At 38.9% G+C, this 26263-nt stretch overlaps 31 non-coding genes across 31 annotated transcripts; all 31 read right to left on the minus strand.

The window, feature by feature from the left end:
- Positions 1–6527: 6527 nt before the first annotated feature.
- trnac-gca (transfer RNA cysteine (anticodon GCA)) lies at positions 6528–6599 on the minus strand. The gene has a single exon. It is a non-coding gene; the product is annotated as a tRNA-Cys (tRNA).
- Positions 6600–9868: 3269 nt separating this feature from the next.
- trnac-gca (transfer RNA cysteine (anticodon GCA)) lies at positions 9869–9940 on the minus strand. The gene has a single exon. It is a non-coding gene; the product is annotated as a tRNA-Cys (tRNA).
- Positions 9941–10403: 463 nt separating this feature from the next.
- Positions 10404–10475, minus strand: trnac-gca (transfer RNA cysteine (anticodon GCA)). The gene has a single exon. It is a non-coding gene; the product is annotated as a tRNA-Cys (tRNA).
- Positions 10476–12509: 2034 nt separating this feature from the next.
- On the minus strand, positions 12510–12581 carry trnac-gca (transfer RNA cysteine (anticodon GCA)). Its single transcript has one exon. It is a non-coding gene; the product is annotated as a tRNA-Cys (tRNA).
- Positions 12582–14598: 2017 nt separating this feature from the next.
- Positions 14599–14670, minus strand: trnac-gca (transfer RNA cysteine (anticodon GCA)). The gene has a single exon. It is a non-coding gene; the product is annotated as a tRNA-Cys (tRNA).
- Positions 14671–15118: 448 nt separating this feature from the next.
- trnac-gca (transfer RNA cysteine (anticodon GCA)) lies at positions 15119–15190 on the minus strand. Its single transcript has one exon. It is a non-coding gene; the product is annotated as a tRNA-Cys (tRNA).
- A 202-nt stretch (positions 15191–15392) lies between these two features.
- trnac-gca (transfer RNA cysteine (anticodon GCA)) lies at positions 15393–15464 on the minus strand. Its single transcript has one exon. It is a non-coding gene; the product is annotated as a tRNA-Cys (tRNA).
- A 463-nt stretch (positions 15465–15927) lies between these two features.
- On the minus strand, positions 15928–15997 carry trnac-gca (transfer RNA cysteine (anticodon GCA)). Its single transcript has one exon. It is a non-coding gene; the product is annotated as a tRNA-Cys (tRNA).
- A 279-nt stretch (positions 15998–16276) lies between these two features.
- Positions 16277–16348, minus strand: trnac-gca (transfer RNA cysteine (anticodon GCA)). Its single transcript has one exon. It is a non-coding gene; the product is annotated as a tRNA-Cys (tRNA).
- Positions 16349–16643: 295 nt separating this feature from the next.
- trnac-gca (transfer RNA cysteine (anticodon GCA)) lies at positions 16644–16715 on the minus strand. The gene has a single exon. It is a non-coding gene; the product is annotated as a tRNA-Cys (tRNA).
- A 708-nt stretch (positions 16716–17423) lies between these two features.
- On the minus strand, positions 17424–17495 carry trnac-gca (transfer RNA cysteine (anticodon GCA)). The gene has a single exon. It is a non-coding gene; the product is annotated as a tRNA-Cys (tRNA).
- A 314-nt stretch (positions 17496–17809) lies between these two features.
- On the minus strand, positions 17810–17881 carry trnac-gca (transfer RNA cysteine (anticodon GCA)). Its single transcript has one exon. It is a non-coding gene; the product is annotated as a tRNA-Cys (tRNA).
- A 554-nt stretch (positions 17882–18435) lies between these two features.
- Positions 18436–18507, minus strand: trnac-gca (transfer RNA cysteine (anticodon GCA)). The gene has a single exon. It is a non-coding gene; the product is annotated as a tRNA-Cys (tRNA).
- Positions 18508–18873: 366 nt separating this feature from the next.
- Positions 18874–18945, minus strand: trnac-gca (transfer RNA cysteine (anticodon GCA)). Its single transcript has one exon. It is a non-coding gene; the product is annotated as a tRNA-Cys (tRNA).
- Positions 18946–19129: 184 nt separating this feature from the next.
- trnac-gca (transfer RNA cysteine (anticodon GCA)) lies at positions 19130–19200 on the minus strand. Its single transcript has one exon. It is a non-coding gene; the product is annotated as a tRNA-Cys (tRNA).
- Positions 19201–19320: 120 nt separating this feature from the next.
- Positions 19321–19392, minus strand: trnac-gca (transfer RNA cysteine (anticodon GCA)). Its single transcript has one exon. It is a non-coding gene; the product is annotated as a tRNA-Cys (tRNA).
- A 292-nt stretch (positions 19393–19684) lies between these two features.
- On the minus strand, positions 19685–19756 carry trnac-gca (transfer RNA cysteine (anticodon GCA)). The gene has a single exon. It is a non-coding gene; the product is annotated as a tRNA-Cys (tRNA).
- A 544-nt stretch (positions 19757–20300) lies between these two features.
- On the minus strand, positions 20301–20372 carry trnac-gca (transfer RNA cysteine (anticodon GCA)). The gene has a single exon. It is a non-coding gene; the product is annotated as a tRNA-Cys (tRNA).
- A 314-nt stretch (positions 20373–20686) lies between these two features.
- On the minus strand, positions 20687–20758 carry trnac-gca (transfer RNA cysteine (anticodon GCA)). Its single transcript has one exon. It is a non-coding gene; the product is annotated as a tRNA-Cys (tRNA).
- Positions 20759–20872: 114 nt separating this feature from the next.
- trnac-gca (transfer RNA cysteine (anticodon GCA)) lies at positions 20873–20944 on the minus strand. Its single transcript has one exon. It is a non-coding gene; the product is annotated as a tRNA-Cys (tRNA).
- Positions 20945–21513: 569 nt separating this feature from the next.
- Positions 21514–21584, minus strand: trnac-gca (transfer RNA cysteine (anticodon GCA)). Its single transcript has one exon. It is a non-coding gene; the product is annotated as a tRNA-Cys (tRNA).
- A 95-nt stretch (positions 21585–21679) lies between these two features.
- Positions 21680–21751, minus strand: trnac-gca (transfer RNA cysteine (anticodon GCA)). Its single transcript has one exon. It is a non-coding gene; the product is annotated as a tRNA-Cys (tRNA).
- A 314-nt stretch (positions 21752–22065) lies between these two features.
- On the minus strand, positions 22066–22137 carry trnac-gca (transfer RNA cysteine (anticodon GCA)). Its single transcript has one exon. It is a non-coding gene; the product is annotated as a tRNA-Cys (tRNA).
- A 293-nt stretch (positions 22138–22430) lies between these two features.
- trnac-gca (transfer RNA cysteine (anticodon GCA)) lies at positions 22431–22502 on the minus strand. Its single transcript has one exon. It is a non-coding gene; the product is annotated as a tRNA-Cys (tRNA).
- A 565-nt stretch (positions 22503–23067) lies between these two features.
- Positions 23068–23138, minus strand: trnac-gca (transfer RNA cysteine (anticodon GCA)). Its single transcript has one exon. It is a non-coding gene; the product is annotated as a tRNA-Cys (tRNA).
- Positions 23139–23233: 95 nt separating this feature from the next.
- On the minus strand, positions 23234–23305 carry trnac-gca (transfer RNA cysteine (anticodon GCA)). The gene has a single exon. It is a non-coding gene; the product is annotated as a tRNA-Cys (tRNA).
- A 314-nt stretch (positions 23306–23619) lies between these two features.
- Positions 23620–23691, minus strand: trnac-gca (transfer RNA cysteine (anticodon GCA)). The gene has a single exon. It is a non-coding gene; the product is annotated as a tRNA-Cys (tRNA).
- Positions 23692–23805: 114 nt separating this feature from the next.
- On the minus strand, positions 23806–23877 carry trnac-gca (transfer RNA cysteine (anticodon GCA)). The gene has a single exon. It is a non-coding gene; the product is annotated as a tRNA-Cys (tRNA).
- A 297-nt stretch (positions 23878–24174) lies between these two features.
- trnac-gca (transfer RNA cysteine (anticodon GCA)) lies at positions 24175–24246 on the minus strand. Its single transcript has one exon. It is a non-coding gene; the product is annotated as a tRNA-Cys (tRNA).
- Positions 24247–24702: 456 nt separating this feature from the next.
- trnac-gca (transfer RNA cysteine (anticodon GCA)) lies at positions 24703–24773 on the minus strand. The gene has a single exon. It is a non-coding gene; the product is annotated as a tRNA-Cys (tRNA).
- A 523-nt stretch (positions 24774–25296) lies between these two features.
- Positions 25297–25372, minus strand: trnac-gca (transfer RNA cysteine (anticodon GCA)). Its single transcript has one exon. It is a non-coding gene; the product is annotated as a tRNA-Cys (tRNA).
- Positions 25373–26263: the final 891 nt, after the last annotated feature.

Consider the following 26263-nt stretch of genomic DNA (forward strand, 5'->3'; position numbering starts at 1 on the left):
TGATATCAACAATTTAATTCTTGATATTAGAAATTAACATTGTCACTAGTGACGATTAAATTGTTGATATCAAGAACTAAATAGTTGATATAAAGAATTAAATAGTTGAAATCAAGAACTAAATTGTTGATATAAAGAATTAAATTGTTGATATCAAGAATAGATATTTTTACTAGTAAGAATTGCATTTCTGATATGTGAAATTGGAATTTCAACTAGTAAGAAATTAATTCTTGATATCAACAAATGATTTTGTATGGCATCCTATGGTGACATTTAACTAGTGAAAATACAATTAAAGATATCAACAGTTTAATTCTTGATATCAAGAATTAGCATTTTTACTAGTGAAAATTTAATTGTTGATATCAAAAATTATAATTGTTACTAGTAGAAATCTAATTCCTGATATCAAGAATTAGTATTTTAACTAGTGAAAATTGAATTCTTGATATGAAGAATTCATATCCTGCGAATGAATAAAAATCAAAACAGCTTGCCTATTGCCATTCCCATGATATAAATTCTTGATATCAAGAATAATATTTTTTACTAGTAGAAATTTAATTGCTGATATCAAGAATTAGCATTTTAACTAGTGAAAATCTAATTGTTGATATCAAAAAGAGCCATTGTTACTAGTAGAAATCTAATTCCTGATATCAAGAATTAACATTTTAACTAGTAAAAACTGAATTGTTGATATCAAGAATTCATATCCTGAGAATGAATAAAAGTCAAAACGGCTTGCCATACAACTTATATGATCAGGCCTCCTCATCTCCCTTAACATATTTTGTTTAATGTCCATATAGAGTGTGCAGCTTCACCATATACTGCAGTTTTGAAATGTCTGCACATTCCATTCTCATGCAGGCCTCTACACAGGCAGATACAAGATTATATTAGGAGATTAACTTGATACATAAATGGTTATAATCACATTGATTATACTTGATTAATTTATATTTTGGTTAATAAAACTCTTCGTCAGGACCGCTTGATCTGCAGTCAAATGCTCTACCACTGAGCTATACCCCCATCCATCTACAACTTCAAAACAAAAGAAAGGAAATTATATACTTCATATTTGATAACATAGAAAACCCCCCAACTGATTCACTTAGGAGTCCAGGCTTCGGTTTTTCTAGAATCCGCCATAGCCAAAGGGCGCACCCGGATTTGAATCAGGGACCTCTTGATCTGCAGTCAAATGCTGTACTACTGAGTTATAACCCCCACAAACCTAAAGGACCAAAACCACAGAAAAGAAATGAGATCCATCAGTTTGAAAAAATCAAAAGATAAAAGCCTTGATTTGATGTTGAGATGTTTTCCTGTTGTCGTTCGCTCTTCTTTTATAGGTTACCAGATAAGGATCTACACCTGTTACCAATTGGGGACCGTATTTAAGGTGTCTGGCCTTTGTTGGAAGATGAGCTTTTTTCTTTGTCCTGCAGTTGAGCTCAGAAGATGGACCTTCACTTTGTTAATTGTCTGTTTCTTTATTATTGTTCATTTATTATCTTTATCATTTAAACCCCTGGACTTAAATAAATATTTTCTGCTTTAATATAGCGTTCTTTTGGACTTCAGACCCTTTTTGTTGTTGCTTCCTTGAGTCGGATGTAACAATTGGGGGCTCGTCCATAAGTTTTTTTTTTATTATAGTTTGGAAGGTCCAGCTTATAAAAAGAAAAAAAGAAAAAGAGAGCAAATTCGTATGTTTGTTATATTTGCACTAGCGCCTGTATAATGTGTATGCAGAGCGTATTTGAACTTGGTATTCGATTCATCTGCGCACTAGCATTGGCAAACAGCAGGTGTTTGGTTTGTTATTGGGAAATATGTGCAAGAGTTTTTCAGCGTACTAAAAAAAGTTGTGGATTATTGGTATCTTTGTGCTTTATTGTATGAGAAAGTGAGACCAAGTGGGAGCCGAAAATAAGACCACATTATGGTAAGTGTTAAGATTTCCCTAAAAGCAAAATTAAGCTTCATTGTGTGGCTCAGGCAGGATGTCAGGGAACACAGACTCAGACAGATGATAGGTAAAAAACCCTCAACGGGTTTATTTATTGACAGTCAAGTTCAACAAGATGATATGGATGTTAGGAGACAGACGAGACTCTGGATGGAATGATAACTGGATTACCAGACTGAAGATCACACACACAGCACGGAGAGGTAAGTATTGGGATCCAGGAGCGGGGGAAACAGGTGAGTGACCAAGAATGTTCTACAAGATCGTTGGAGACGAAGTACAATCCTTGGAAGGAGAAGGTTCACAGACCAGATAATGAGTGAGTGCTGGGTGCGTGCTTATATGTGTGTGCTAATGATTGCGTAACAGGTGTGGCTGATTAGTATTCGGGTGATTGGGAGCGTTGAGTGGTGGTGGAGCCTGGTGTAACCGTGACACAGGACTTTTGTTGGCCTAGTATGTTTGCTCTATTAGTACTCAGTAAATTAATAATACAGAAAAGTAATTTGTCAGTGAACTCTTTGTATTCTGTGGCACAATTGTGGTGTTCCCCAGTAGGTATAGCAACGCGCTGCGTTGATCTTTTTTTATTTTAGTTTATTGTTTTTGTGGTAACGCTGAGTTGAGGGTGCTGCCGCTATTGTCTATCTCACTGGTTTGTCCGTGAGATTAGACAATTGATGGTATTTGAGCGCTTAAAAAGACTCGACTCTTGGTGGAGGCACGAAGACTAGGGTGAGTTATTGTAGGGGGGAGGAAAAAGAGTAGGGGGAACAATCACTGATTGTGTTTGAAAATTGTCAGAAAATTGTCAGTTCTGCGGTAAAATGGCTACTGAGTTAGAATTATTTTATAAGTCTACTAGTGAAGAACTGTTTGACAGCTTAACAAAAGATCAGTTGTTAGAGATAGAAAGGGCAAAACTAAATCGTGAAGTTGAGATTCGTAGGTTGGAGGTAGAGGCTATGCGTTTTCAGTTAATTGGTGAGGGTAAGCTGGGAGATAGTTTTGTTGGTTTAAATGTTACGGGTAAAAAAAGGTTGGATGTGGCAAATAATGTTAAGTTGTTACCCGAATTTAGTGAAACTGATGTTGACACATTTTTTTGTTTGTTCGAGCGTTTGGCAGATGTTATGAAATGGCCAGACAATGAACAGACTTTGTTGTTACAGTGTGTGTTAACCGGTAAGGCTCAAAAAGTGTATTCTTCATTAAGTGTTCACGATAGCCATAATTATTCTAAGGTTAAAGAGGCTGTACTGAAGGCTTAAGAACTGGTACCAGAGGCTTATCGGCAAAAGTTTAGGAACATGAGAAAACCTGCAGAACAGACATATTGTGAATTTGCCAGAGATCTAAAGATACAGTTGGATAGTTGGTGTGCTACTTCAGGTGCAAATAGTCGTGAAGATTTTCACGAGTTGTTCTTATTGGAACAGTTTAAAAGTACTTTGCCTGAGCATGTTTCTGCCTTTTTGACTGATCGAAATGTTACATTTACTGAGGATGCTGCCATTCTTACTGATGAGTATGTACTTACTCATAAATGTGAAGTCAAGAAAGGTAGGCTTAAGTTCAGTGATGTTCCAACAGAGGGCGTAACTGTACCCGGTCAAGTCTTGTCTGAATATAATAATAGAGGTGAGAGGAATTGGAAAAGTTATGCTGATAAAAGTGACCAATGTGCTTATTGTCATTTAAAGGGTCACTGGAAAAACGATTGTTTAACACTCAAAGGAAAACTGATGCGTGTTAAATCTGAACCCAAGAATGTTCTTGTTGTTTCATCAGTTCAGACAGATGAGTCTGACGGTTATATTGATAGTTTACAGAAGTTGGAGAAAGCAGTGGCATTTTGTAATGATGATGTAGGTTATGCTCCTTTCATTACAGAGGGCTATGTGTCACTGCTTGGAAGTACTGATAAGGTTCCCATTAAGATACTTAGAGACACTGGTGCATCTGAATCATTCATTTTAGAGTCTGTTTTGCCTTTTTCACAGGAGACTGATACGGGAAACCGGGTGCTGATTCGGTATTGGATTGCAAACATTGTCTGTACCCCTGCATAACGTGTTTCTCCAATCTGATTTAGAAAATCGATCAGTGGTGATGGGAGTTCGTCCTTCTCTACCAGTGGAGGGAGTGTCAGTTATTTTGGGTAATAATCTGGCTGGTGACCGTGTGTGGCGTGATGTCCCATCTCCACCTGTGGTTACTACTTGTCCTACTTCGCTGGGTGACATGGATATCTCCCAGCAGTATCCAGAAATATTTGTCTCATGTGCACTCACGCGTGCAATGAGTAAAAGAAATAACTGATGATGAAAAACTGAGGGATTTTAAGGGCCTTGTGAAATCTCAGACGATGGTGCCTGGTCTCCTTGCTTTGCCTTCTGTTTCTCATCAGGTTTGGGTCTTTGCTCAGACAGAGGATACATCTTTGAAGTCTCTTTTTGATGTTGTTTTGTCTCCGGAGGTAGAAGAGAGTTCAGCTAATGGGTACTTCATTGAAAATGAGGTACTATTGTGGAAGTGTACTTTTAATGCAGAGGGAGGTTTTACTGAACCAATTATACAGGTAGTTGTGCCTGTTTCTTTGCGAAATTCTGTCTTAGAGTCTGCTCATGGTGGGGTGTCTGGTCATTTTGGCGTTAACAAGACCTACCCACTTTTGTTGCAGTATTTTTACTGGCCTCGTATTAAGAGTGATGTAAGACAGTTCATTAAGACTTGTTCAACCTGCCAGCTGACTGGAAAACCAAATCAAATTATGAAGCCTGTGCCTTTATATCCCATACCTGCTATGGAACAGCCTTTTCAATAGTTCAATAGACATAATAGATCAACTGCGTGCCATCCTGAAAGTCAGGGTGCTTTAGAGCGTTTTCATCAGACATTGAAATCTTTGTTGAGAGCATATAGACCCTTTTTGCGCCGAGGCAGAACAAACGGAAAACTGGAAGCGGCCCATTCAAACCAGCGCAGATTTGGCTACATAAGGAGCTTAAAATATCATCTTGTTGTGATGTTGGATGCAAGAATCGATGTAGTACAGGCTTCAATTTGAAATTTTAACGCATACCTGCTGCCACTCCCAGAAAAAAAACCGACGACTGCTGTGTTTAAACGCGATAAAACGAGCGGACTGGACAGAAACTAACGTCAGAAATGCTCGCGTTTGCAGCACACACTTCTTATCAGAAAAGGTTAAATAAAGTATTGTCTTTTGCTGTTATGGATTATGGTTTGTGTTACGTGTCTAAAGAATTATGAAATAATGTCTGTGCATGTGTGTAACGAGTCACTCAATCGGAGGTAATGCTAATCCTGTCAGATCGTCCATCCATGAGCATAGGGTCGGCCAATCTGACTTTGTCCATTAAAGTTAACTTATTTAAATAACAATAATGGTCCTGCACAGTGAGTGACCTTACATATGCAGGTAAAATCGGATTTTCTCCAGCCATTGTTAAAAAAACAAGGTAAACAAACATCATAGCTGGCGTTAGTGAAGCGGTCAGTGGAATCTTTCTGCCTCCAGCTAAGCCCCGCCCACAGAAAAACATCACATTGTTTACTAACAGAAAAAGGGTCTATTGCACTGAGTTAAAGGGCGACTGGGAGGAAGGTTTGCCGTGGTTGCTGTTGGCCACACGTGAGGTTGTCCAGGAGAGTTTGGGATTTAGTCCCAATCAGTTAGTCTTTGGACATTGTGTACAGGGACCGTTGGGTGTACTGTGTGATGGTGCTCTACAGGAGGAGCCACCACAGAGTTTGATTCAGTATATACACGGTTTTCGCCGACGTTCTGGCTGGGGAATTGGCAAGTGAAAAATTGGGGAAAACCCAGGAAAAGATGAAATGTTGGTTTGATCGCAAGTCAGAGATTCGCCTGTTTAGCCCAGGAGATCAGGTGTTAGCTTTGTTCTCTTTACCAGGTTCTCCTTTTGTGCAAAGTTTTCAGGACCTTACACTGTGCATCGAAAAGTGTCTGATCACAATTACATACTTTCTACCCCTGAGCACAGGAAGCATACTCAGTTGTGCCATGTGAATTTGTTAAAGCCTTTTTATGCCCGTACTGTGGCTCCTAAGGTAATCTCTTCCTCAGTAGCCCTAGCCAGTTTGACGCCTGCAGGTGAATTAGAACCGGATGTGAAACCTCCTGATGATGTAATTTTACAACCTCGTCTAAAAAACTCTGAAACTTTGGCTAATTTAGAAGAATTATTAAAACATTTATCTTGTGAAAAATAATCTGATTTGAAGTCTATGTTGATTGAATTCCCTGATCTCTTCTCAGATACTCCTTCTCGTACCCACTTGATTGAACACGATATAGATGTAGGAGATGCTAAACCTGGCCGTCAGCGTTTTTATCGTGTATCATTTGATAATCGTAAGAAATTAGAGTCTGAAGTCAATGACATGCTTGAAAATAACATTGCAAAGCCATCCTTTTCAGATTGGGCTTCACCTTGCTTACTGGTGGGAAAACCAGATGGCAGACTTTGGTTTTTCTAGAATCCGCCATAGCCAAAGGGGGCACCCAGATTTGAATTGGGGACCTCTTGATCTGCAGTCAAATGCTCTACCACTGAGCTATACCTCCACCCATCCACAACTTCAAAACAAAAGAAAATAAATTATATACTTTATTTTTGATAAAATAGAAAAACAACTGGTTCACTTCGAAGTCAGGACTTTGATTATTCCAAAATTTCACCAAATCCAAAGTGGGCACCCAGATTTGACCGGGGGCCTCTTCATCTTTAGTCAAATGCTCTACTGCTGAGCTATTCCCCATGCATCCAAAACCTCAAAACAAAAGCAATGAAATTACATAATTCATTTTGACAACATCAGCCTAACTTTGAAGCCAAAGGGGACACCCGGATTTTTATTTATTTAACCTTTATTTAACCAGAAAAAACTCTCTGAGATTAAAAATCTCTTTCGCAGGAGTGTCCTGGCCAAAATGGGCAGCAATACATCAGTTACATCACAAAATATTACAACACAAACAAACTAGAGACACTTAAAAACAGTTACATATCATTGAGTCGATTTCCATTTGCCGAGTAACTGTTTTAAAATGATTCAAAGACAGCAAATTTTGCCATTTCAATTTCGATTGCAGAAGGTTCCAGTCAGTCGAAGCAGTGTACACAAAAGCCTTTTTACCTAATTCAGATCGAACAAAAGGAACAGAGAGGGTATAACAAATTTGTGAGCGAAGGAATTTCTCAACAATTTTCTGTTTTATAAGACAGCAGAGATATGAGGGCAACATCCCCAGAATGGCTTTATAGATAATTAAATACCAGTGCATTTTTCTTCTGATAGGCAAAGACGACCAACCTACTCTGTTATACAATATACAATGATGAGTTGAAGGATTACAATCTGATATAAATCTTAAAGCACCATGATAAACAGCATCTAAAGAGGAAAGAAGATATGATGGTGCGAACTGATACACTACATCACCATAGTCAAGCACGGGTAGAAAAGTAGTAGTAACCAATTTCTTTCGTACATTGAATGAGAAACAAAACTTGTTCCTAAAGTAAAACCCAAGCTTGATTTTAAATTTTTTCTTCAGTTGAGTAATGCGAGAGCTAAAAGATAGTACATCGTCCACATATACATATAACATATACTTGGCTTTATCAACATTCAAAACAAGTTTTCATCCGCGATTGGATGACATCAAAGGCTGACTGGAGCTTAAAAAGGGCTTGTTGTCCAGAAGAGGCACTACAATACATGACAGAGTCATCTGCATAGAAATGAAAGTTGGCATCCTGAAAGTCGTAATCAAGACAGTTTATATAAATGGTAAAGAGAAGGGTACCCATCACAGATCCTTGGGGAACACCTTTGTCAATCACCAATGAATCAGATAATTTACCCTCGGCTTGTACACACTGAATTCTTCCACTTAAATAGTTTTTAAACCAGGAAATAACATCACTTGAAAAACCAACACTCTTCAATCTATGCAGCAATATTTCATGATCCACTGTATCAAAAGCCTTTGATAAGTCAATAAAAAGAGAAGCACAGAAATCACCATTATCAATCGAGCCCACAATATCATTTAGAACTTTCAAAGCAGCTGTTGTAGTACTGTGTTTTTTACGAAACCCAGATTGATTAATTGACAACACTTTGTTTACATTCAAATAACATGTCAACTGTTCACTGATAAGGCTTTCTAAGATCTTTGATAAAACACAGAGCTTTGAAATTGGTCTATAATTATCTAATATAGTAGAATCTCCCCCTTTTAATAGAGGAACAACAAAAGCTGATTTCCAGATTTCCGGAATGACACCGGTATTTAGTGAAAGATTAAAAATATAAGTCAGAGGAGATGTAATAAAGTCTGCTGCTAATTTCAAATAAACAGATTCCACACAATCAGGGCCTGGTGATTAGTTTGTGTCAAGTAATTTAAGTGCTTTATGAATGTCAGAATTCAATTTGTTTAAATCTAAATTCTTCCTTTTTAAGCGACTTTCTGCATTAATAAAATCAGAATCAGAACATGCTAAATTATGTGATTCAAATAAAAACCCGGAGGCAACCAAATGCTTATTAAAACAATTAAGCATTTGTTCTTTATCGGATATACTAGTGGAATCCATATTTATACATGAAGGAAAGCTAGAGGTGTTTTTACTACCTGTTATAATCTTTATGTTTTGCCAAAATTTCTTGGGATTATTTGCATTAAGAGTAGAATTAGCAATGAAATAATCAGCCTTAGCCTTTCTGATAGCGGCTGTGCATTTATTCCGAAGCTGCCTAAAATAAATCCAGTCGGAGCTTAAGTCAGATAGTCTAGCTTTTGCCCAAGCAACATCACGCTCATGAATAAGATCAGATAGGGCTTCAGAAAACCAGGGATTATCTCTACCTTTAACACAAAATGTTTTAAGAGGTGCATGCCTATTGATGATCGATATAAAACCATTGTAAAAATATATCCAAGCTGACTCTGCATCGGGGATAAGAAAAATCCTGTCCCAATTGTAATGTGCTACGTCAAGAAGAAAACCTTGTTCATTAAAGTGTCTCAAACATCGTCTAGTAATAATGCGTGGTTTATGCTTAGGTAATTTGGTATCTCTGACTATGGCAACGACGCAGTGATCACTAACATCGTTAGCATATACAGAAGCTAAAGAGTACTTATGGGGAGCATTACTAAAAATGAGATCGATTAATGTGGACTTTTTACTATTCTTCAAGTTAGGTCTAGTAGGGGTCTCAACTAACTGAAAGAGATTAAGAGTGTCACAGATTGCTTTAAAACCATCAGATGCCGACCGCAGCCAGTTCACATTAAAATCACCCAGGAGGACCAGCTCTTTGTGACTCAAGGAAGTCACTGAATGCATCAGAGAGGAAATGGCATCATTACTAGCTGATGGAGGTCTGTAGCAGCCAACTACTGTAAGATGTAAAGTCTTGGAAACAATAAGGTTTAAAGCTAATAATTCATATTTTTCAAGTCAAGTCACCTTTATTTATATAGCGCTTTTACAATACAGATTGTGTCAAAGCACTTAACAGTATCAAATTGGAGGATAGAGTGTCAAACTAAAGCAATGATATACTTCATTTTGACAGCATCAGCCTCACTTTGAAGTCAAGAATTTAGTTTTTCCAAAATCCAACATATCCAAAGGGGTCACACAAACTTGAAAAGTTGAACTCTTGATCTGCAGTCAAATGCTCTACCACTGAGCTGTACCCACATGCATCCAAAACCTCAAAACAAAAGAAATGATATACTTAATTTTGAAAACATGAAGAAAAAAAAACTGATTCTCTTAGGAGTTCGGTTTTTCTAGAATCAGCCATAGCCAAAGGGGGCACTCGGATTTGAACCGGGGACCTCTTGATCTGCAGTCAAATGCTCTACCACTGAGCTATACCCACATGCATTCAAATGCTCAAAACTAAAGCAATGATATACTTCATTTTGACAACATCAGCCTCACTTTGAAGTCAAGAATTTAGTTTTTCCAAAATCCAAAGGGGTCACACAAACTTGAAAAGTTGAACTCTTGATCTGCAATCAAATGCTCTACCACTGAGCTATACCCCATGCTTTCAAATGCTCAAAACTAAAGCAATGATATACTTCATTTTGACAGCATCAGCCTCACTTTGAAGTCAAGAATTTAGTTTTTCCAAAATCCAACATATCCAAAGGGGTCACACAAACTTGAAAAGTTGAACTCTTGATCTGCAGTCAAATGCTCTACCACTGAGCTGTACCCACAAGCATCCAAAACCTCAAAACAAAAGAAAATGAATTATATACTTCATTTTGAAAACATGAAGAAAAAAAACCTGATTCTCTTAGGAGTTCGGTTTTTCTAGAATCAGCGACAGCCAAAGGGGGCACTCGGATTTGAACCGGGGACCTCTTGATCTGCAGTCAAATGCTCTACCACTGAGCTATACCCCATGCTCAAATGCTCAAAACTAAAGCAATGACATACTTCATTTTGACAGCAGCAGCCTCACTTTGAAGTCAAGAATTTAGTTTTTCCAAAATCCAAAGGGGTCACACAAACTTGAATAGCTGACCACTTGATCTGCAGTCAAGTGCTCTACCACTGAGCTATACCTACATGCATCCACAACTTCAAAACAAAAGAAAATGAATTATATACTTCATTTTTGATAAAAGAGAAAAACAACTGATTCACTTCGAAAGCAGGACTATGATTATTCCAAAATTTCACCAAATCCAAAGGGGTCACACAAACTTGAATAGCTGACCACTTGATCTGCAGTCAAATGCTCTACCACTGAGCTATACCCCCATGCTTTCAAACACTCAAAACTAAATCAATGATATACTTTATTTTGGCAGCAGCAGCCTCACTTTGAAGTCAAGAATTTAGTTTTTCCAAAATCCAAAGGGGTCACACAAACTTGAATAGCTGACCACTTGATCTGCAGTCAAGTGCTCTACCACTGAGCTATACCTACATGCATCCACAACTTCAAAACAAAAGAAAATGAATTATATACTTCATTTTTGATAAAAGAGAAAAACAACTGATTCACTTCGAAAGCAGGACTATGATTATTCCAAAATTTCACCAAATCCAAAGGGGGCACCCAGATTTGACCGGGGGCCTCTTCATCTCTAGTCAAATGCTCTACGGCTGAGCTACTCCCTATGCAACCAAAAACTCAAAACAAAAGCAATGAAATTACATAATTCATTTTGACAACATCAGCCTCACTTTGAAGTCAAGGTTTGGGTTGTTCCAAATCCAAACACGACACCTGGAATTGAACTCTTGATGTGCCTTAATTTGAAGTCCTGACTTTGGTTTTTCTAGAATCTGCCACTAACAAAGGGGCACCCAGATTTGAACCGGGGACCTCTTGATCTGGAGTCAAATGCTGTACTACCGAGCTATAACACCCACAAACCTAAAGGACCAAAACCACAGAAAAGAAATCAGATCCTTCAATTTGACAAAATCAAAAGATAACAGCCTTGATTTGATGTAGAGAAATTGAAAATTCCAGCTTTTCCAACTCTGAAGGGGGCACCGGATTTGAACCAGGACCTCTTGATCTGCAGTCAAGTGCTCTACCCTGAGCTATACCTACATGCATCCACAACTTCAAAACAAAAGAATTGATATACTTCATTTTGACAGCAGCCTCACTTTGAAGTCAAGGTTTGGGTTGTTCCAAATCCAAACACGACACCTGGAATTGAACTCTTGATCTGCAGTCAAGTGCTCTACCACTGAGCTACTCCCTATGCAACCAAAAACTCAAAACAAAAGCAATGAAATTACATAATTCATTTTGACAACATCAGCCTCACTTTGAAGTCAAGGTTTGGGTTGTTCCAAATCCAAACACGACACCTGGAATTGAACTCTTGATGTGCCTTAATTTGAAGTCCTGACTTTGGTTTTTCCAGAATCTGCCATAAACAAAGGGGCACCCAGATTTGAACCGGGGACCTCTTGATCTGGAGTCAAATGCTGTACTACCGAGCTATAACACCCACAAACCTAAAGGACCAAAACCACAGAAAAGAAATCAGATCCTTCAATTTGACAAAATCAAAAGATAAAAGCCTTGATTTGATGTAGAGAAATTGAAAATTCCAGCTTTTCCAACTCTGAAGGGGGCACCGGATTTGAACCAGGACCTCTTGATCTGCAGTCAAGTGCTCTACCCTGAGCTATACCTACATGCATCCACAACTTCAAAACAAAAGAATTGATATACTTCATTTTGACAGCAGCCTCACTTTGAAGTCAAGGTTTGGGTTGTTCCAAATCCAAACACGACACCTGGAATTGAACTCTTGATCTGCAGTCAAGTGCTCTACCCTGAGCTATACCTACATGCATCCACAACTTCAAAACAAAAGAAAATGAATTATATACTTCATTTTGAAAACATGAAGAAAAAACCTGATTCTCTTAGGAGTTCGGTTTTCTAGAATCAGCGACAGCCAAAGGGGCACCCAGATTTGAACCGGGGACCTCTTGATCTGCAGTCAAATGCTCTACCACTGAGCTATACCCCATGCTCAAATGCTCAAAACTAAAGCAATGATATACTTCATTTTGACAGCAGCCTCACTTTGAAGTCAAGAATTTAGTTTTTCCAAAATCCAAAGGGGTCACACAAACTTGAAAAGTTGAACTCTTGATCTGCAGTCAAATGCTCTACCACTGAGCTATACCCCCATGCGTTCAAATGCTCAAAACTAAAGCAATGACATACTTCATTTTGACAGCAGCCTCACTTTGAAGTCAAGAATTTAGTTTTTCCAAAATCCAACATATCCAAAGGGGTCACACAAACTTGAAAAGTTGAACTCTTGATCTGCAGTCAAATGCTCTACCACTGAGCTGTACCCACAAGCATCCAAAACCTCAAAACAAAAGAAAATGAATTATATACTTCATTTTGAAAACATGAAGAAAAAACCTGATTCTCTTAGGAGTTCGGTTTTCTAGAATCAGCGACAACCAAAGGGGCACTCAGTTTGAACCGGGGACCTCTTGATCTGCAGTCAAATGCTCTACCACTGAGCTATACCCACAAGCATCCAAAACCTCAAAACAAAAGAATTGATATACTTCATTTTGACAGCAGCAGCCTCACTTTGAAGTCAAGAATTTAGTTTTTCCAAAATCCAAAGGGGTCACACAAACTTGAATAGCTGACCACTTGATCTGCAGTCAAGTGCTCTACCACTGAGCTATACCCCATGCTTTCAAATCCTCAAAACTAAAGCAATGACATACTTCATTTTGACAGCAGCAGCCTCACTTTGAAGTCAAGAATTTAGTTTTTCCAAAATCCAAAGGGGTCACACAAACTTGAATAGCTGACCACTTGATCTGCAGTCAAATGCTCTACCACTGAGCTATACCTACATGCATCCACAACTTCAAAACAAAAGAAAATGAATTATATACTTCATTTTTGATAAAAGAGAAAAACAACTGATTCACTTCGAAAGCAGGACTATGATTATTCCAAAATTTCACCAAATCCAAAGGGGTCACACAAACTTGAATAGCTGACCACTTGATCTGCAGTCAAATGCTCTACCACTGAGCTATACCCCCATGCTTTCAAATGCTCAAAACTAAAGCAATGATATACTTCATTTTGACAGCAGCAGCCTCACTTTGAAGTCAAGAATTTAGTTTTTCCAAAATCCAAAGGGGTCACACAAACTTGAATAGCTGACCACTTGATCTGCAGTCAAGTGCTCTACCACTGAGCTATACCTACATGCATCCACAACTTCAAAACAAAAGAAAATGAATTATATACTTCATTTTTGATAAAAGAGAAAAACAACTGATTCACTTCGAAAGCAGGACTATGATTATTCCAAAATTTCACCAAATCCAAAGGGGTCACACAAACTTGAATAGCTGACCACTTGATCTGCAGTCAAATGCTCTACCACTGAGCTATACCCCCATGCTTTCAAATCCTCAAAACTAAAGCAATGACATACTTCATTTTGACAGCAGCAGCCTCACTTTGAAGTCAAGAATTTAGTTTTTCCAAAATCCAAAGGGGTCACACAAACTTGAATAGCTGACCACTTGATCTGCAGTCAAGTGCTCTACCACTGAGCTATACCTACATGCATCCACAACTTCAAAACAAAAGAAAATGAATTATATACTTCATTTTGACAGCATCAGCCTCACTTTGAAGTCAAGGTTTGGGTTGTTCCAAATCCAAACACGACACCTGGAATTGAACTCTTGATGTGCCTTAATTTGAAGTCCTGACTTTGGTTTTCCAGAATCTGCCATAAACAAAGGGGCACCCAGATTTGACCGGGGGCCTCTTCATCTCTAGTCAAATGCTCTACGGCTGAGCTACTCCCTATGCAACCAAAAACTCAAAACAAAAGCAATGAAATTACATAATTCATTTTGACAACATCAGCCTCACTTTGAAGTCAAGGTTTGGGTTGTTCCAAATCCAAACACGACACCTGGAATTGAACTCTTGATGTGCCTTAATTTGAAGTCCTGACTTTGGTTTTCCAGAATCTGCCATAAACAAAGGGGCACCCAGATTTGAACCGGGGACCTCTTGATCTGCAATCAAATGCTCTACCACTGAGCTATACCCCATGCTCAAATGCTCAAAACTAAAGCAATGATATACTTCATTTTTGATAAAAGAAAAACAACTGATTCACTTCGAAAGCAGGACTATGATTATTCAAAATTTCACCAAATCCAAAGGGGTCACACAAACTTGAAAAGTTGAACTCTTGATGTGCCTTAATTTGAAGTCCTGACTTTGGTTTTCCAGAATCTGCCATAAACAAAGGGGCACCCAGATTTGACCGGGGCCTCTTCATCTCTAGTCAAATGCTCTACGGCTGAGCTACTCCCTATGCAACCAAAAACTCAAAACAAAAGCAATGAAATTACATAATTCATTTTGACAACATCAGCCTCACTTTGAAGTCAAGGTTTGGGTTGTTCCAAATCCAAACACGACACCTGGAATTGAACTCTTGATGTGCCTTAATTTGAAGTCCTGACTTTGGTTTTCCAGAATCTGCCATAAACAAAGGGGCACCCAGATTTGAACCGGGGACCTCTTGATCTGCAATCAAATGCTCTACCACTGAGCTATACCCCCATGCTCAAATGCTCAAAACTAAAGCAATGACATACTTCATTTTTGATAAAAGAAAAACAACTGATTCACTTCGAAAGCAGGACTATGATTATTCAAAATTTCACCAAATCCAAAGGGGTCACACAAACTTGAAAAGTTGAACTCTTGATGTGCCTTAATTTGAAGTCCTGACTTTGGTTTTTCCAGAATCTGCCATAAACAAAGGGGGCACCCGGATTTGAACCAGGGACCTCTTGATCTGCAATCAAATGCTCTACCACTGAGCTATACCCCCATGCTTTCAAATGCTCAAAACTAAAGCAATGACATACTTCATTTTGACAGCAGCAGCCTCACTTTGAAGTCAAGAATTTATAGTTTTCCAAAATCCAACATATCCAAAGGGGTCACACAAACTTGAATAGCTGACCACTTGATCTGCAGTCAAATGCTCTACCACTGAGCTATACCCCCATGCGTTCAAATGCTCAAAACTAAAGCAATGATATACTTCATTTTGACAGCAGCCTCACTTTGAAGTCAAGAATTTAGTTTTTCCAAAATCCAAAGGGGCACCCAGATTTGAACCGGGGACCTCTTGATCTGGAGTCAAATGCTGTACTACCGAGCTATAACACCCACAAACCTAAAGGACCAAAACCACAGAAAAGAAATCAGATCCTTCAATTTGACAAAATCAAAAGATAACAGCCTTGATTTGATGTAGAAATTGAAAATTCCAGCTTTTCCAACTCTGAAGGGGGCACCAGTTTGAACCGGGGACCTCTTGATCTGCAGTCAAGTGCTCTACCACTGAGCTATACCCCCATGCGTTCAAATGCTCAAAACTAAAGCAATGACATACTTCATTTTGACAGCAGCAGCCTCACTTTGAAGTCAAGAATTTAGTTTTTCCAAAATCCAAAGGGGTCACACAAACTTGAAAAGTTGAACTCTTGATCTGCAATCAAATGCTCTACCACTGAGCTATACCCCCATGCGTTCAAATGCTCAAAACTAAAGCAATGACATACTTCATTTTGAAAACATGAAGAAAAAACCTGATTCTCTTAGGAGTTCGGTTTTTCTAGAATCAGCGACAGCCAAAGGGGGCACTCGGATTTGAACCGGGGACCTCTTGATCTGCAGTCAAATGCTCTACCACTGAGCTATACCCACATGCAACCAAAAACTCAAAACAAAAGCAATGAAATTACATAATTCATTTTGACAACATCAGCCTAACTTTGAAGTCAAGAATTTAGTTTTTCCAAAATCCAACATATCCAAAGGGGTCACACAAACTTGAAAAGTTGAACTCTTGATCTGCAGTCAAATGCTCTACCACTGAGCTGTACCCACATGCATCCAAAACCTCAAAACAAAAGAAATGATATACTTAATTTTGAAAACATGAAAAAAAAAAAACTGATTCTCTTAGGAGTTCGGTTTTTCTAGAATCAGCGACAGCCAAAGGGGGCACCCAGATTTGAACCGGGGACCTCTTGATCTGCAATCAAATGCTCTACCACTGAGCTATACCCCCATGCTTTCAAATCCTCAAAACTAAAGCAATGATATACTTCATTTTGACAGCAGCCTCACTTTGAAGTCAAGAATTTAGTTTTTCCAAAATCCAAAGGGGTCACACAAACTTGAAAAGTTGAACTCTTGATCTGCAATCAAATGGTCTACCACTGAGCTATACCCCCATGCTTTCAAACGCTCAAAACTAAATCAATGATATACTTCATTTTGACAGCATCAGCCTCACTTTGAAGTCAAGAATTTAGTTTTTCCAAAATCCAAAGGGGTCACACAAACTTGAATAGCTGACCACTTGATCTGCAGTCAAGTGCTCTACCACTGAGCTATACCTACATGCATCCACAACTTCAAAACAAAAGAAAATGAATTATATACTTCATTTTTGATAAAAGAGAAAACAACTGATTCACTTGAAAGCAGGACTATGATTATTCCAAAATTTCACCAAATCCAAAGGGGGCACCCAGATTTGACCGGGGGCCTCTTCATCTCTAGTCAAATGCTCTACGGCTGAGCTACTCCCTATGCAACCAAAAACTCAAAACAAAAGCAATGAAATTACATAATTCATTTTGACAACATCAGCCTCACTTTGAAGTCAAGGTTTGGGTTGTTCCAAATCCAAACACGACACCTGGAATTGAACTCTTGATGTGCCTTAATTTGAAGTCCTGACTTTGGTTTTTCCAGAATCTGCCATAAACAAAGGGGGCACCCGGATTTGAACCAAGGACCTCTTGATCTGCAATCAAATGCTCTACCACTGAGCTATACCCCCATGCACTCTAATGCTCAAAATGAAAGCAATGATATACTTCATTTTTACAACATAAACCCGCCCCCCAACTGATTAACTCAAGAGTCCGGGCGTCGGTTTTTCTAGAATCCTCCATAGCCAAAAAGGACACCCGGATTTGAATCGGGGACCTCTTGATCTGGAGTCAAATGCTGTACTACCGAGCTATAACACCCACAAACCTAAAGGACCAAAACCACAGAAAAGAAATCAGATCCTTCAATTTGACAAAATCAAAAGATAACAGCCTTGATTTGATGTAGAGAAATTGAAAATTCCTGTTTTTTAGACTCTGAAGGGGGCACCCGGATTTGAACCGGGGACCTCTCGATCTGCAGTCAAATGCTCTACCACTGAGCTATACCCACAAGCATCCAAAACCTCAAAACAAAAGAAATTATATACTTCATTTTGAAAACATGAAGGAAAAAAACCTGATTCTCTTAGGAGTTCGGTTTTCTAGAATCCTCCATAGCCAAAAGGACACCCGGTTTGAATCGGGGACCTCTTGATCTGCAATCAAATGCTCTACCACTGAGCTATACCCACAAGCATCCAAAACCTCAAAACAAAAGAAAATGAATTATATACTTCATTTTTGATAAAAGAGAAAACAACTGATTCACTTCGAAAGCAGGACTATGATTATTCAAAATTTCACCAAATCCAAAGGGGCACCCAGATTTGAACCGGGGACCTCTTGATCTGCAGTCAAATGCTCTACCACTGAGCTGTACCCACATGCATACAAAATCTCAAAACAAAAGAAATTATATACTTCATTTTGACAGCAGCCTCACTTTGAAGTCAAGAATTTAGTTTTTCCAAAATCCAAAGGGGTCACACAAACTTGAAAAGTTGAACTCTTGATGTGCCTTAATTTGAAGTCCTGACTTTGGTTTTCCAGAATCTGCCATAAACAAAGGGGCACCCAGATTTGAACCGGGGACCTCTTGATCTGCAGTCAAATGCTCTACCACTGAGCTATACCCACATGCATTCAAATGCTCAAAACTAAAGCAATGATATACTTCATTTTGACAGCATCAGCCTCACTTTGAAGTCAAGAATTTAGTTTTTCCAAAATCCAAAGGGGTCACACAAACTTGAATAGCTGACCACTTGATCTGCAGTCAAGTGCTCTACCACTGAGCTACTCCCTATGCAACCAAAAACTCAAAACAAAAGCAATGAAATTACATAATTCATTTTGACAACATCAGCCTCACTTTGAAGTCAAGAATTTAGTTTTTCCAAAATCCAACATATCCAAAGGGGTCACACAAACTTGAAAAGTTGAACTCTTGATGTGCCTTAATTTGAAGTCCTGACTTTGGTTTTCCAGAATCTGCCATAAACAAAGGGGCACCCAGATTTGAACCGGGGACCTCTTGATCTGCAGTCAAATGCTCTACCACTGAGCTATACCCACAAGCATCCAAAACCTCAAAACAAAAGCAATGAAATTACATAATTCATTTTGACAACATCAGCCTCACTTTGAAGTCAAGGTTTGGGTTGTTCCAAATCCAAACACGACACCTGGAATTGAACTCTTGATGTGCCTTAATTTGAAGTCCTGACTTTGGTTTTTCCAGAATCTGCCATAAACAAAGGGGGCACCCGGATTTGAACCAGGGACCTCTTGATCTGCAGTCAAATGCTCTACCACTGAGCTATAACACCCACAAACCTAAAGGACCAAAACCACAGAAAAGAAATCAGATCCTTCAATTTGACAAAATCAAAAGATAAAAGCCTTGATTTGATGTAGAGAAATTGAAAATTCCAGCTTTTCCAACTCTGAAGGGGGCACCCGGATTTGAACCGGGGACCTCTTGATCTGCAGTCAAATGCTCTACCACTGAGCTATACCCCCATGCGTTCAAATGCTCAAAACTAAAGCAATGATATACTTCATTTTGACAGCATCAGCCTCACTTTGAAGTCAAGAATTTATAGTTTTCCAAAATCCAACATATCCAAAGGGGTCACACAAACTTGAAAAGTTGAACTCTTGATCTGCAGTCAAATGCTCTACCACTGAGCTGTACCCACAAGCATCCAAAACCTCAAAACAAAAGAATTGATATACTTCATTTTGAAAACATGAAGGAAAAAAAACCTGATTCTCTTAGGAGTTCGGTTTTTCTAGAATCAGCGACAGCCAAAGGGGGCACTCGGATTTGAACCGGGGACCTCTTGATCTGCAGTCAAATGCTCTACCACTGAGCTATACCCCCATGCACTCTAATGCTCAAAATGAAAGCAATGACATACTTCATTTTGACAGCAGCAGCCTCACTTTGAAGTCAAGAATTTAGTTTTTCCAAAATCCAAAGGGGTCACACAAACTTGAATAGCTGACCACTTGATCTGCAGTCAAGTGCTCTACCACTGAGCTATACCTACATGCATCCACAACTTCAAAACAAAAGAAAATGAATTATATACTTCATTTTTGATAAAAGAGAAAAACAACTGATTCACTTCGAAAGCAGGACTATGATTATTCCAAAATTTCACCAAATCCAAAGGGGGCACCCAGATTTGACCGGGGGCCTCTTCATCTCTAGTCAAATGCTCTACGGCTGAGCTACTCCCTATGCAACCAAAACCTCAAAACAAAAGCAATGAAATTACATAATTCATTTTGACAACATCAGCCTCACTTTGAAGTCAAGGTTTGGGTTGTTCCAAATCCAAACACGACACCTGGAATTGAACTCTTGATGTGCCTTAATTTGAAGTCCTGACTTTGGTTTTTCCAGAATCTGCCATAAACAAAGGGGGCACCCGGATTTGAACCAGGGACCTCTTGATCTGCAATCAAATGCTCTACCACTGAGCTATACCCCCATGCACTCTAATGCTCAAAATGAAAGCAATGATATACTTCATTTTTACAACATAAACCCGCCCCCCAACTGATTAACTCAAGAGTCCGGGCGTCGGTTTTTCTAGAATCCTCCATAGCCAAAAAGGACACCCGGATTTGAATCGGGGACCTCTTGATCTGGAGTCAAATGCTGTACTACCGAGCTATAACACCCACAAACCTAAAGGACCAAAACCACAGAAAAGAAATCAGATCCTTCAATTTGACAAAATCAAAAGATAACAGCCTTGATTTGATGTAGAGAAATTGAAAATTCCTGTTTTTTCAACACTGAAGGGGGCACCCAGATTTGAACCGGGGACCTCTTGATCTGCAGTCAAATGCTCTACCACTGAGCTGTACCCACATGCATACAAAATCTCAAAACAAAAGAAATGATATACTTCATTTTGAAAACATGAAGTAAAAAAAAAAACTGATTCTCTTAGGAGTTCGGTTTTTCTAGAATCAGCCATAGCCAAAAGGACACCCGGATTTGAACCGGGGACCTCTTGATCTGCAGTCAAATGCTCTACCACTGAGCTATACCCACAAGCATCCAAAACCTCAAAACAAAAGCAATGAAATTACATAATTCATTTTGACAACATCAGCCTCACTTTGAAGTCAAGAATTTAGTTTTTCCAAAATCCAAAGGGGTCACACAAACTTGAATAGCTGACCACTTGATCTGCAGTCAAGTGCTCTACCACTGAGCTATACCTACATGCATCCACAACTTCAAAACAAAAGAAAATGAATTATATACTTCATTTTTGATAAAAGAGAAAAACAACTGATTCACTTCGAAAGCAGGACTATGATTATTCCAAAATTTCACCAAATCCAAAGGGGGCACCCAGATTTGACCGGGGGCCTCTTCATCTCTAGTCAAATGCTCTACGGCTGAGCTATACCTACATGCATCCACAACTTCAAAACAAAAGAATTGATATACTTCATTTTTGATAAAAGAAAAACAACTGATTCACTTGAAAGCAGGACTATGATTATTCAAAATTTCACCAAATCCAAAGGGGTCACACAAACTTGAAAAGTTGAACTCTTGATGTGCCTTAATTTGAAGTCCTGACTTTGGTTTTCCAGAATCTGCCATAAACAAAGGGGCACCTGGATTTGAACCAGGACCTCTTGATCTGCAGTCAAGTGCTCTACCACTGAGCTATACCCCATGCTTTCAAATCCTCAAAACTAAAGCAATGATATACTTCATTTTGACAGCAGCAGCCTCACTTTGAAGTCAAGAATTTAGTTTTTCCAAAATCCAAAGGGGCACCCGGATTTGAACCAGGGACCTCTTGATCTGCAGTCAAATGCTCTACCACTGAGCTATACCCCCATGCTCTCAAATGCTCAAAATGAAAGCAATGATATACTTCATTTTTACAACATAAACCCGCCCCCCAACTGATTAACTCAAGAGTCCGGGCGTCGGTTTTTCTAGAATCCTCCATAGCCAAAAAGGACACCCGGATTTGAATCGGGGACCTCTTGATCTGGAGTCAAATGCTGTACTACCGAGCTATAACACCCACAAACCTAAAGGACCAAAACCACAGAAAAGAAATCAGATCCTTCAATTTGACAAAATCAAAAGATAAAAGCCTTGATTTGATGTAGAGAAATTGAAAATTCCAGCTTTTCCAACTCTGAAGGGGGCACCCGGATTTGAACCGGGGACCTCTTGATCTGCAGTCAAATGCTCTACCACTGAGCTATACCCCCATGCGTTCAAATGCTCAAAACTAAAGCAATGATATACTTCATTTTGACAGCATCAGCCTCACTTTGAAGTCAAGAATTTATAGTTTTTCCAAAATCCAACATATCCAAAGGGGTCACACAAACTTGAAAAGTTGAACTCTTGATCTGCAGTCAAATGCTCTACCACTGAGCTGTACCCACAAGCATCCAAAACCTCAAAACAAAAGAATTGATATACTTCATTTTGAAAACATGAAGGAAAAAAAACCTGATTCTCTTAGGAGTTCGGTTTTTCTAGAATCAGCGACAGCCAAAGGGGGCACTCGGATTTGAACCGGGGACCTCTTGATCTGCAGTCAAATGCTCTACCACTGAGCTATACCCCCATGCGTTCAAATGCTCAAAACTAAAGCAATGACATACTTCATTTTGACAGCAGCAGCCTCACTTTGAAGTCAAGAATTTAGTTTTTCCAAAATCCAAAGGGGTCACACAAACTTGAATAGCTGACCACTTGATCTGCAGTCAAGTGCTCTACCACTGAGCTATACCTACATGCATCCACAACTTCAAAACAAAAGAAAATGAATTATATACTTCATTTTTGATAAAAGAGAAAAACAACTGATTCACTTCGAAAGCAGGACTATGATTATTCCAAAATTTCACCAAATCCAAAGGGGGCACCCAGATTTGACCGGGGGCCTCTTCATCTCTAGTCAAATGCTCTACCACTGAGCTATACCTACATGCATCCACAACTTCAAAACAAAAGAATTGATATACTTCATTTTTGATAAAAGAAAAACAACTGATTCACTTGAAAGCAGGACTATGATTATTCAAAATTTCACCAAATCCAAAGGGGTCACACAAACTTGAAAAGTTGAACTCTTGATGTGCCTTAATTTGAAGTCCTGACTTTGGTTTTTCCAGAATCTGCCATAAACAAAGGGGCACCTGGATTTGAACCAGGACCTCTTGATCTGCAGTCAAGTGCTCTACCACTGAGCTATACCCCATGCTTTCAAATCCTCAAAACTAAAGCAATGACATACTTCATTTTGACAGCATCAGCCTCACTTTGAAGTCAAGAATTTAGTTTTTCCAAAATCCAAAGGGGCACCCGGATTTGAACCAGGGACCTCTTGATCTGCAATCAAATGCTCTACCACTGAGCTATACCCCCATGCACTCTAATGCTCAAAATGAAAGCAATGATATACTTCATTTTTACAACATAAACCCGCCCCCCAACTGATTAACTCAAGAGTCCGGGCGTCGGTTTTTCTAGAATCCTCCATAGCCAAAAAGGACACCCGGATTTGAATCGGGGACCTCTTGATCTGGAGTCAAATGCTGTACTACCGAGCTATAACACCCACAAACCTAAAGGACCAAAACCACAGAAAAGAAATCAGATCCTTCAATTTGACAAAATCAAAAGATAAAAGCCTTGATTTGATGTAGAGAAATTGAAAATTCCAGCTTTTCCAACTCTGAAGGGGGCACCCGGATTTGAACCGGGGACCTCTTGATCTGCAGTCAAATGCTCTACCACTGAGCTGTACCCACATGCATACAAAATCTCAAAACAAAAGAAATGATATACTTCATTTTGAAAACATGAAGTTAAAAAAAAACTGATTCTCTTAGGAGTTCGGTTTTTCTAGAATCAGCCATAGCCAAAGGGGGCACTCGGATTTGAACCGGGGACCTCTTGATCTGCAGTCAAATGCTCTACCACTGAGCTATACCCACATGCATTCAAATGCTCAAAACTAAAGCAATGAAATTACATAATTCATTTTGACAACATCAGCCTCACTTTGAAGTCAAGAATTTATAGTTTTTCCAAAATCCAACATATCCAAAGGGGTCACACAAACTTGAAAAGTTGAACTCTTGATCTGCAGTCAAATGCTCTACCACTGAGCTGTACCCACAAGCATCCAAAACCTCAAAACAAAAGAATTGATATACTTCATTTTGAAAACATGAAGAAAAAAAACCTGATTCTCTTAAGAGTTCGGTTTTTCTAGAATCAGCAACAGCCAAAGGGGGCACTCGGATTTGAACCTGGGACCTCTTGATCTGCAATCAAATGCTCTACCACTGAGCTATACCCCCATGCACTCTAATGCTCAAAATGAAAGCAATGATATACTTCATTTTGACAACATCAGCCTCACTTTGAAGTCAAGAATTTAGTTTTTCCAAAATCCAAAGGGGTCACACAAACTTGAAAAGTTGAACTCTTGATCTGCAGTCAAGTGCTCTACCACTGAGCTACTCCCTATGCAACCAAAAACTCAAAACAAAAGAATTGATATACTTCATTTTGACAACAGCAGCCTCACTTTGAAGTCAAGAATTTAGTTTTTCCAAAATCCAAAGGGGTCACCCAAACTTGAATAGTTGACCATTTGATCTGCAGTCAAGTGCTCTACCACTGAGCTATACCTACATGCATCCACAACTTCAAAACAAAAGAAAATGAATTATATACTTCATTTTTGATAAAAGAGAAAACAACTGATTCACTTGAAAGCAGGACTATGATTATTCAAAATTTCACCAAATCCAAAGGGGCACCCGGATTTGAACCAGGACCTCTTGATCTGCAGTCAAATGCTCTACCACTGAGCTATACCCCATGCTCAAATGCTCAAAATGAAAGCAATGATATACTTCATTTTGAAAACATGAAGAAAAAACCTGATTCTCTTAGGAGTTCGGTTTTCTAGAATCCTCCATAGCCAAAAGGACACCCGGTTTGAATCGGGGACCTCTTGATCTGCAATCAAATGCTCTACCACTGAGCTATACCTACATGCATCCACACCTTCAAAACAAAAGAATTGATATACTTCATTTTGACAGCAGCCTCACTTTGAAGTCAAGAATTTATAGTTTTTCCAAAATCCAAAGGGGTCACACAAACTTGAATAGCTGACCACTTGATCTGCAGTCAAATGCTCTACCACTGAGCTATACCCCCATGCACTCAAATGCTCAAAACTAAAGCAATGATATACTTCATTTTGACAGCAGCCTCACTTTGAAGTCAAGAATTTAGTTTTTCCAAAATCCAAAGGGGTCACACAAACTTGAAAAGTTGAACTCTTGATGTGCCTTAATTTGAAGTCCTGACTTTGGTTTTTCCAGAATCTGCCATAAACAAAGGGGCACCTGGATTTGAACCAGGACCTCTTGATCTGCAGTCAAATGCTCTACCACTGAGCTACTCCCTATGCAACCAAAAACTCAAAACAAAAGCAATGAAATTACATAATTCATTTTGACAACATCAGCCTCACTTTGAAGTCAAGAATTTAGTTTTTCCAAAATCCAAAGGGGTCACACAAACTTGAATAGCTGACCACTTGATCTGCAGTCAAATGCTCTACCACTGAGCTATACCCCATGCTCAAATGCTCAAAATGAAAGCAATGATATACTTCATTTTGACAGCATCAGCCTCACTTTGAAGTCAAGGTTTGGGTTGTTCCAAATCCAAACACGACACCTGGAATTGAACTCTTGATCTGCAATCAAATGCTCTACCACTGAGCTATACCCCATGCTCAAATGCTCAAAACTAAAGCAATGACATACTTCATTTTTGATAAAAGAAAAACAACTGATTCACTTGAAAGCAGGACTATGATTATTCAAAATTTCACCAAATCCAAAGGGGCACCCAGATTTGACCGGGGCCTCTTCATCTCTAGTCAAATGCTCTACCACTGAGCTATACCTACATGCATCCACAACTTCAAAACAAAAGAATTGATATACTTCATTTTGACAACATCAGCCTCACTTTGAAGTCAAGAATTTAGTTTTTCCAAAATCCAACATATCCAAAGGGGTCACACAAACTTGAAAAGTTGAACTCTTGATCTGCAATCAAATGCTCTACCACTGAGCTATACCCCATGCTTTCAAATCCTCAAAACTAAAGCAATGATATACTTCATTTTTGATAAAAGAAAAACAACTGATTCACTTGAAAGCAGGACTATGATTATTCAAAATTTCACCAAATCCAAAGGGGTCACACAAACTTGAATAGCTGACCACTTGATCTGCAGTCAAATGCTCTACCACTGAGCTATACCCCATGCTTTCAAATGCTCAAAAC

Source organism: Onychostoma macrolepis, chromosome 11 (assembly GCF_012432095.1).
Source record: "Onychostoma macrolepis isolate SWU-2019 chromosome 11, ASM1243209v1, whole genome shotgun sequence".
NCBI lineage: Eukaryota > Metazoa > Chordata > Actinopteri > Cypriniformes > Cyprinidae > Onychostoma > Onychostoma macrolepis.